This window comes from Aquarana catesbeiana, linkage group LG01, assembly GCF_042186555.1.
Source record: "Aquarana catesbeiana isolate 2022-GZ linkage group LG01, ASM4218655v1, whole genome shotgun sequence".
Lineage (NCBI taxonomy): Eukaryota > Metazoa > Chordata > Amphibia > Anura > Ranidae > Aquarana > Aquarana catesbeiana.
Window position 1 is genome coordinate 617279831 of NC_133324.1, and position 8830 is coordinate 617288660.

The 8830-nt window shown below is 45.4% G+C and overlaps 1 protein-coding gene across 1 annotated transcript in view; it reads right to left on the bottom strand.

Moving 5' to 3' along the window:
• The window catches only part of CDS1 (CDP-diacylglycerol synthase 1), a 130784-nt gene that overhangs the window by 86208 nt on the left and 35746 nt on the right, over nucleotides 1–8830 (bottom strand). The window lies entirely within an intron of this gene.

Below are 8830 nucleotides of genomic sequence, written 5' to 3' on the forward strand. Positions count from 1 at the left end.
GTGGACAAAACTGAGGTCACCAACATTGGCTAGGCTTCCTGGTCGGAGCACCTGGCTCCATGGACAAGCCAGGGGTGTTGCTAGGGCTGGGCATGTGCCCAAATTTATCTTGCAAGGTACCCTGGGTTCCAACATTGCAATGGCCAATTAGAGTGCTCACAAATGTAACCCAAACACACCCACTACCCGATTTGGGTCCTGAACCATAGTTTAAGAAACACTGGTCTAGAAGAGACACAAATTTACATTACAGCACCATTCTCAGTTTCAAAAATTTGAACAATATCATTAAGTCTGTAATCCATCAATCAACCTGGTCGATGGTTTATCATTCCAACCGCTGAAGTCTACTGATGGCATTTGTGGTTACCCACAAACATCCTTATGAACATAGATCTTGATGCAGATCATCACAGAAAGGTCATCTATCCTCTATGGGTAACTTTAGTAGACACATTTATATGTGGCAGTTACATTGAAAATCATTGTATGGTCTTTTGCATGAAATTTATATACACACACACACACACACACACACACACACACACAAACAAATTTGCTATATTCACTTAAAAGTGATGCTATTTTTTTTTTTTTTAATGATAAATATGTAATACTTACCTGCTCTGTGCAATGGTTTTGGTCTTCTCGTGTCCCTCACTGGTGCTCCTGGCTCCCCACCCTCATCCATAAAGACACAGAGCAGGACTCGGTCTTGCCCCCCACTCCCTGCTCACTTACTGTAATTGACAGCAGCAGGAGGCAATGAGGAGAGAGATGAGAGAGCCCCTGCTTTCGTGCACATCGCTGGATCGAAATCGGACTTAGGTAAGTATTGGTGGGGGGGTTGCATACTGACGTTTTTCTTAAAATAGAATGCACCAGTGTAAAAAACCTTCAGTCTTTAGAACCACTTTAAAAAGGTAAACTAAAGCCATTGACAGTATCAACTGTATTGCAAAATAGTCACAAATCAAGGCATGCCATGAATGATTACCGTCACAGTTGCTTGTGCTTTCAACTGATCTGTCAAGTCATCAAATGGCTGGTGTCAAAACTGATCACAAGCATAGCACCATGGCAACTGCAGCTCAAACAAAGGTCAATATGGCAGCTTCCGTGACTGTAAAGCATAGGAGGGTTTAATTCTGCCTTATTTACTGAAATTATAAATCTATAAGTAGCTAGTACACCACACAACTGCAAACCATTTTCAGAAAGCCCTATCATAGCATTGTGTATACATGGGTCAGATCTGAAATATATCATTATACCTTTGCTCAGGTAAGAGTACCAGTATCTACATACATATTAGTTAGCAATACATGTTAGTCGTTTCTGCCTTAATACACTAGTAAAATTGGAAGGGGCTTAGTAAAGATAGATAAGGTTCAAGAGGAAAGGTATGAAATGCCCTGTGCTTCAGAAGACAGCATTTCAGATATGCACAGATGTGAATAGTAGTGTACCTGTAGAGGATTAGTACACAGATGCTAATGATTGGTCCATTCTGTTTAACCACTTTTGTGATTTATGCATGATTGCCATGGAAAACTCCGCTAATTCTAGTGTAACCTGCCTGCTTGCTCACCTATCAAAGAAGATTATACAGAGATGGAGAAGTGGTACATAGAGACCAAGCGGGCTGTGATTGCAGTTTTCTTTATAGAGCAACCCAGGGTCTGAGGAGTGCGGTACTCAGCCAAAAAAGCTGGGGGTACCTGCTATCCAGAAGAGCAGCTTATTAGCCCAAAAAGTTACAATAATTGTATAGGTGATCCAGTGCCTGAAGTGGTGTACCTCCATCCCAAATCAATCATATACAATAAAAATTCAAATGTCAACATGACTTTGTATGAGGTACAGCACAGACGACAATAACATTTCTACTATAAAAATATATATATTAAAAAAATTTAAAAAATGATATATATGCTCGTCTCCAGGATCTCTCCAGAGCCTCTCCCATCCTCTGGAACTCACTACCTCCACTGGTCCGGCTATCCCCTACTCTTGCTACCTTCAGGCGATCCCTGAAAACTCATCTCTTCAAGGTAGCCCATCATGTCTCCAACTAATCTCCTACCACTTCCATCAGCTCATTCCCCACAGTTACAACCTTTTGTACCACCTGCCCCACCCTATTAGATTGTAAGCTCTTCTGAGCAGGCCCTCTTAATCCTCTTGTATTGTAACTGTATTGTCTCCTTTTATATTGTAAAGTGCTGCGTAAACTGTTGGCGCTATATAAATCCTGTATAATAATAATTATATTGTGAAGGAATGTGATGTAAATAATAATAATAGTAATCTGAAAATGTCTATTTTCTTATGTGTATACATATTTTTCTCCTTACTCATTATATAAGTATACAGATTTGCTCTGTTCCTATATTTTCTCAAGATGGCGTGTACCCCCTACCTCCCACACATCAAAAGAACGCGGAACTGAAGATAAGACCAAAGAGAACCAAACCTCGTTATGAAAATTATCCATCTTCTTTTCTATCTTAACCAATGAGATGTACCTATTAGACTAACATAGCAATGACGTATTTGTGTGTATAAAACATTAACACCGCCTTGAATAAATCAGAAGTGTAATGAGTTAGCAATTCTGAGCGTGTCTCAGAGTGTTTACTTTTATATGCATGCATATCCACACTTTTCAAATTAGAGACAGCAGCAGATAACCTTGAGCTCGATTGAAGCTCTTAAATCATTTCCATAACAGATGGTGCCGAAACCCGGGACCTCAGGCTACAGTCGAAGTTATACCGCGACAAGCATTCGGGCGTTAATTGAAAGATAACAGAGGGGGTCTTTGCGCAGCCCTAACAGTACGGTAAGTCTGATTGATATTCTTACCACTGTACGACTCTCTTATCTTTCGGTTGACGGCTGGATTCTGTCGGTATGCTGAGACTGTTTTAGAGGCAGGTATTTCCTCGCCTGAGGTTGTTTTAACGAACCTGTCAATGGGTTTCTGCTGACTGTATTTTTTGTTCACTGTCTGCCATTCTTTGGGCTATGAAACTCAGCAGTCTAAGGGTGCTACATGTGTGAATGGGTAGTCTCATCTCCAGATGAGCTTTCGGCCTCTGGCATGAGATTGTTTCCCTTGTAGCAAACGTTATAGACTTGTTTCTCTGGGTTCGACGAACCTTTGAGGGGTATTTCAGCTGCTGGCTTTGCAGCCTGAAGTGCTACATGTGTGAATGGGTAGTCTCATCTCCAGATGAGCTTTCGGCCTCTGGCATGAGATTGTTTCCCTTGTGGCAAACGTCTATAAACGTGTTTATTTTGCAGGGTGGTCTGCCCTTGTGGTTATTTTAGCCTGCTGAAATTTTGCAGTTCGAAGAGTGGCAGGTGTAATGTCCTGTCGTGATTGTATTTGTGGTTTATTGTTTGCTATACATGAGAGGGGGTGGGGACTGGTTAAGGTCGGAGGGGGGGCTGCCCGGGAGATCTGTTGGGTCGCGGGCCGTTGCTCCTCACTACCCCTGATGTGTTTGTTCTTGTTCTGAGATTAACCGTACATAAGTCTTATGAGCCCCCACCGAAGGAATTTGCTGATAAGAACGCTGAGAAAAATATTAACCCCTTGGTTGTACGAGAGAAAAAAGAAAGTGATTTTTCTCTTTTAAAAAAGGAAAAGAAAGTGATATTGCAAAGAAGATGTTGAAATAGTTAACAAAGTGAAAGAAATGGCGAAAGTTATGTTGCTGAAGAGACAGGGAGAAAAATCCTGTGTGATAAAGAAAATTGGATAAAGGAAGTTAAGAAAGATGGCGATTGTATTATGTATGTATATCACAGAGCTGATGATATGTTGGAACTTGAAACAAAGGAGGGGAGGGACAGCACTGCCCTCCGTCTAACAACCACTCCTTTCTCACCACCCAAGCACAACCCACTGTGACAACTCAGCCCGGCGGCCATCTTAGTGCACCCATGCCTTCACTTTCTACCCAGTCCAGTGCACTTCCTGCCGGCGGCCATCTTGGTACACCCAGTAAGCTTAAACAGCCTGTACCCAGCCCTCCCTGTTTTAAACCAAGATGGTTCATACCACACACCTGTCTTCCCCAATACGGGAGCATTACATTCCCAGGCCGGATATGTTAATGATGAAGAAGCATCTGAGTGGGAAGCCCGACAGCAGGCAGCAAGGCCACCCACTGATTTAACCCCCAATCCGGCTCCAGACTCTCAGTTCCGAGAGGATCTCAAACACATGCTGGCAACCGTAAAGAACAGTGCCTCTTGTCAGCCCCTGCCCCAACAACAGTCTCGGTTACCAGAAGGGGCACCAGTGATGTATGTCGCTTTTACTCTATCACAAACAGCGGCCTTAGTGACAAGTCTGCCTGACCCAGAGAAGCAGCCAATTCCCTTCTACCACAGGATAGTGCAGATACAAGAAACTTACTCAGCTGCCTGGAGAGACTTGATCAGCCTATGCCAAATCAAAGCAGGATATGTCTTTTGGCCAGTCATGCAGATGGCCTTCAATGATGCCTGCCTGACAAGTGCCACTTCCTACACCTCAGGCGTGGAGTTCTGTGCACAACTCCACGACTGGGCAAAGGAGAAGTTGACGGATCAGAAGACCACAATCCAAGATATTACCCAAGATAAAGGGGAGTCTGTGAAGAAGTATCATGCTAGACTCATAAAGGCACACACACACGTTATCAACTGCTTTTGTTTCAGGGCTCAGAGAGGATATCAGAAAAGGCCTGATGGTGGCCCGCCCTGAATACCATTCAATGAAAATGTCTGATTTATTGTTGGTGGCCAGAGGTATAGAAAATCAAAAAGGTAAAAAACCAACGCCCCTCATGGTAACCCATGACGAAGATCCCACCTACACTCGTCCACCACCACTGCCCAATACCAGGGAAAGGATCACCTGTTACAACTGTGGGAAAGGGGGCCACATAAAGAAAGAATGCAGAGCCCCAAGATGTCCCAGACGAGGCAGGGAACCCTATGCAGGGCAACGGGGACATGAACCACCACCACCACGCCCCAACTCTCACTAGGAAATGGGCAAACCCGTGTCACCCCTTATGGCAGTGTCCTCAAGTGGAACTGGGGGACCCTTAGCAAAAGTCACGTTACCCATACAAGGAAAACCTACCACCTTTCTACGGATACAGCCAGAAGCGTGTTGAGGGCTGTGGACCTGCCTGATAATTCTTTCCTTTCCACTATTGATGTTTCCTGCGTAGGAATGGATGGGGTGCCCCGCTCCAGTCCACTTCCTGATTTGCTTGCCAGATTTGTGGTGTCCTCTACATGTCCCTTGAATCTACTAGGAGCTGATGTGTTGTCCAGACTACAGGCCTCAATCAGGACACGCCTGAAGGGGGGGTGAAGTTACATACTCCCCTATCTTTAGAAGACTCATCTGCTTTGTGTTCTCAGCCTCTCCTGATGACACTTAATGAAGCAAAAACTTCAAGTTCAATACTGCAGGAAGTACTTGACAGAATCCCTGCGTGCCTATGGTCCACAGGACCGGAAGACAACGGTCACTTAAAGGTGCCACCAGTTTCAGTCAAGCTAAAAGAGGGCGCTTCATTGCCCCGGAAACCACAATAACCCCAAGAAGAGAATCCTAAAAAGAGAACCAGGTACCTACTGTGGATGCCTTTGACTGCAAAATACCTCACAGAGGTGGACCTTACAAACGTTTTCTTCAGTGTCCACCCTCACCCCTCCTGCTGGTACCTTTTTGCATTCATCCACGGAAAGAAACGGCAACATACCTAAACAGTTGTGCCGCAAGGAGCACAGAACTTTCCAAGCCAGTTTGCAAAAGCTATGGCTATCATCCTTGACACATAGCAAGAGGAACACCCGGAAGGGATTCTCTTCCAACATGTTGATGACCTTCTCCTTTGTGCAGCGGACTTACCCCCTGTTGAAGTCACCTCAGAAAGCCTGTTGTGCTATCTTGCCAACCAGGGCTGCAGAGCCTCAAAGCCCAAATTGCAGTGGTGCTCAACACCTGTCATTTTCCTTGGACTAATTTCCTAGTGCAGAGCATGGATTCCAGAAGCCTTCCTACTGATGCTCTGCAATCAGACCCTTCCAGATGTCTCCTGAAGAAATATCTAAAGTTTGAAACCCTTGAGTGCGCCACCCCCGGCGCTAGGGCTCCCAGCCTACGACAAAACGCTCAGGCTCTTTGTATCCGAACGTCTGGGACATGCTGCAGGTGTACTCACCCAATCACACGGCATCAGCCTACGCCCCATAGGATATTATTCCTGTCGGCTGGATGCGGTAGCAAGAGGAGGCCTATTGTGTCTGCGAGCTGGATTTGCTACACAAGCCTTGCTTGACAAAACTTTGAACTTGGTCCTCGGACACTGCCTCGTTCTGCTTGTTCCCCATGACGTTGTTGCCATATTCAACCAAGATCCAGCCGAAACACTTGTCCACTACCAGACACTTGAGACTCCTGTGTTCCCTCCTACTGGACAGCATTACTCTATTAAGTTGTCAAACACTGAACCCTACCACCCTTCTTCCACTTCTCGAGGGGGGAAAGGAGGAGGAGGAGTAGAGTCTTGACTTGTCACCCCCGTGACCGCACAGGACACGCGGTCACCACTGAAAACACTGTTCTACAAGTTGAAGCCTTACCACCGGTGATGACTACACAGGAGGCAGAGCTGTATACTTACTACAGCATGTAAATGGGCAGAGGGAAAAAGAGCCAACATTCATATGGACTCAAGATATGCTTTCAGCATTGCCCATGATAATGGTGTTATCTAGGACAGAGGATTCCTGATGGCTGCAGGAACACCTGTGAAAACTTGATTGATGCCTTACTTCTCACAACCCAAGTGACTATTATGAGTAAAAGCACACGACAAACTGAACTCAAAGGAAGCTTAAGGCAATCATCTAGTCAATTCAGCTGCCAAACAGACAGCTGGTGGTCCACGGGAAGTGGACAGCAGGGTGGTAGAAGAAGACCACCCCGTGCTTACCTTACAGACTTTCCCAGTGGACAGAGTTTATCTAAAAGAACTACAGGAAACAACAAGTGCGGATAAGAAGGAAAGCTGGAAATGGAGAGGAGCAACTCTCAGAAATGGACTATTCGAGTGCAACAAGAAGCCTTGTCTACCCAGGAGTATGTACCCAACCGTGGTGCAATGGGCACATGGAGCTGCCCACTTGACAAAGACTTTTATGAACTCTCTTATCAACAAGTGTTGCACCAAGAGTTACTCCACTGACCGACAGCTTCTGCAGATCATACATTATCTGCACCAAATGTAACCCAGGCTGCACAGAAGAAGCACAGAAGAAGCACCTGGCAAAACCCCTATACCCCATTCCAGAGGATGCAAATTGATCATTCTCAAGTGCCAAGAAGTGGCAGATTCGAATACGCCCTAGTGGAAGTGGTCATGACTGCCAGGACCACAGCTAAGAAATTACTGAGTGAGATAGTATGTAGATTTGGGGTCCCAGAGGTAATATTGAGAGATCAGGGACCAGCCCTAACAACAACCCTTACAAAAGAGATTTGGGCAGCACTGGGGGTTCAGTTGGCACTACACATCCCATACCACCCTCAAAGTAGCGGGAAGGTAGAAAGGATGAATGGGACACTAAAAACAGGATGTTAAAGATGGCCCAAGAGACTAACTAACTTGAGTTGGCCAGACAGTTAGCCCATTGCCCTGTTCAGTGTCAGACACACCCCCAGGGGAAACATGCCCTATCCCCTTATGAAATTCTGTTTGGTTCAGCTCCCAGACTTGGTTGTTACTTTCCACAACAGTTACAGTCTGATGTGTTGACTAATTATGTAACCACATTATCACGAGAATTAACCTGAATGCATGTCCAGGTGTTTTCTTCCATTCCAGATCCTGAATTAGATACAGGAACACACCAACTACTGTCTGGAGATCCTTGAGCCAAGTTATGATGGTCCATTCCAAGTTTTGCTGACCACAGCCACCTCAGTCAAGTTGGCCAGGAAGAACACCTGAATGCACGCTTATCACTGCAGGAGAGCGTGTTTTCGGGTGCTGCATATCCTTTTTCTGTTTGATCTAGGGGGGAGGGGCCCAGGAGGTGGCCATCACAAAAATGATAACATAATTACGTTTTGGTGTAACTCTTCAGGTACACATGTGACCACCTTTACCTTAGATTACTGTGACATAGTACCTTGTCCGTTTGACCCTTCATGGTGATGCCATTGGTACAGTGATATCCCTGACGGTAAGGACATATATGTATGCCACACAGACAGTTACTGGGGACAGAGTTGTGGTTTCTGTGGGGGCCAGTGGGTTGGAACACAGGGCCAGACTGGGCGACCACAGAGTGCATTAGACAAAAAAGATGAAAATAGAAAGCCCCCATATCCTAACCAAAGATACCCCTGATACATGCACTGACCCAGCACACAGTCAGAGGAGGAAGCGAGCAGCTCTCTCCGGAAGCTTTGATTCTCATGTATACATACATGTCATAGGGGTTACAAGGGGGGTCCCTGATGAGTTTAAAGCCAGGGATCAGGTAAAAGCTGGTTTTGAGTCTTTGATCCCCATAACAACTGTCAGCAAGAATGTAGATTGAATTAACTACATGTCATGGTTATGCAATAGAGTTTGTCGATCAGCATACCTGTCTCCATGTGTTCATCTCTAGAGACCAGCTGACCCTCACCTGACTGCTTTTGTAACCTCCCCTCTAAGCATGGCCCCACCCCAGGCCATATCAGGGAACCCTATATTAACCTGTGCACTGCAAGCCAGCAGTGCTGATCAACCACTGTGTTTTA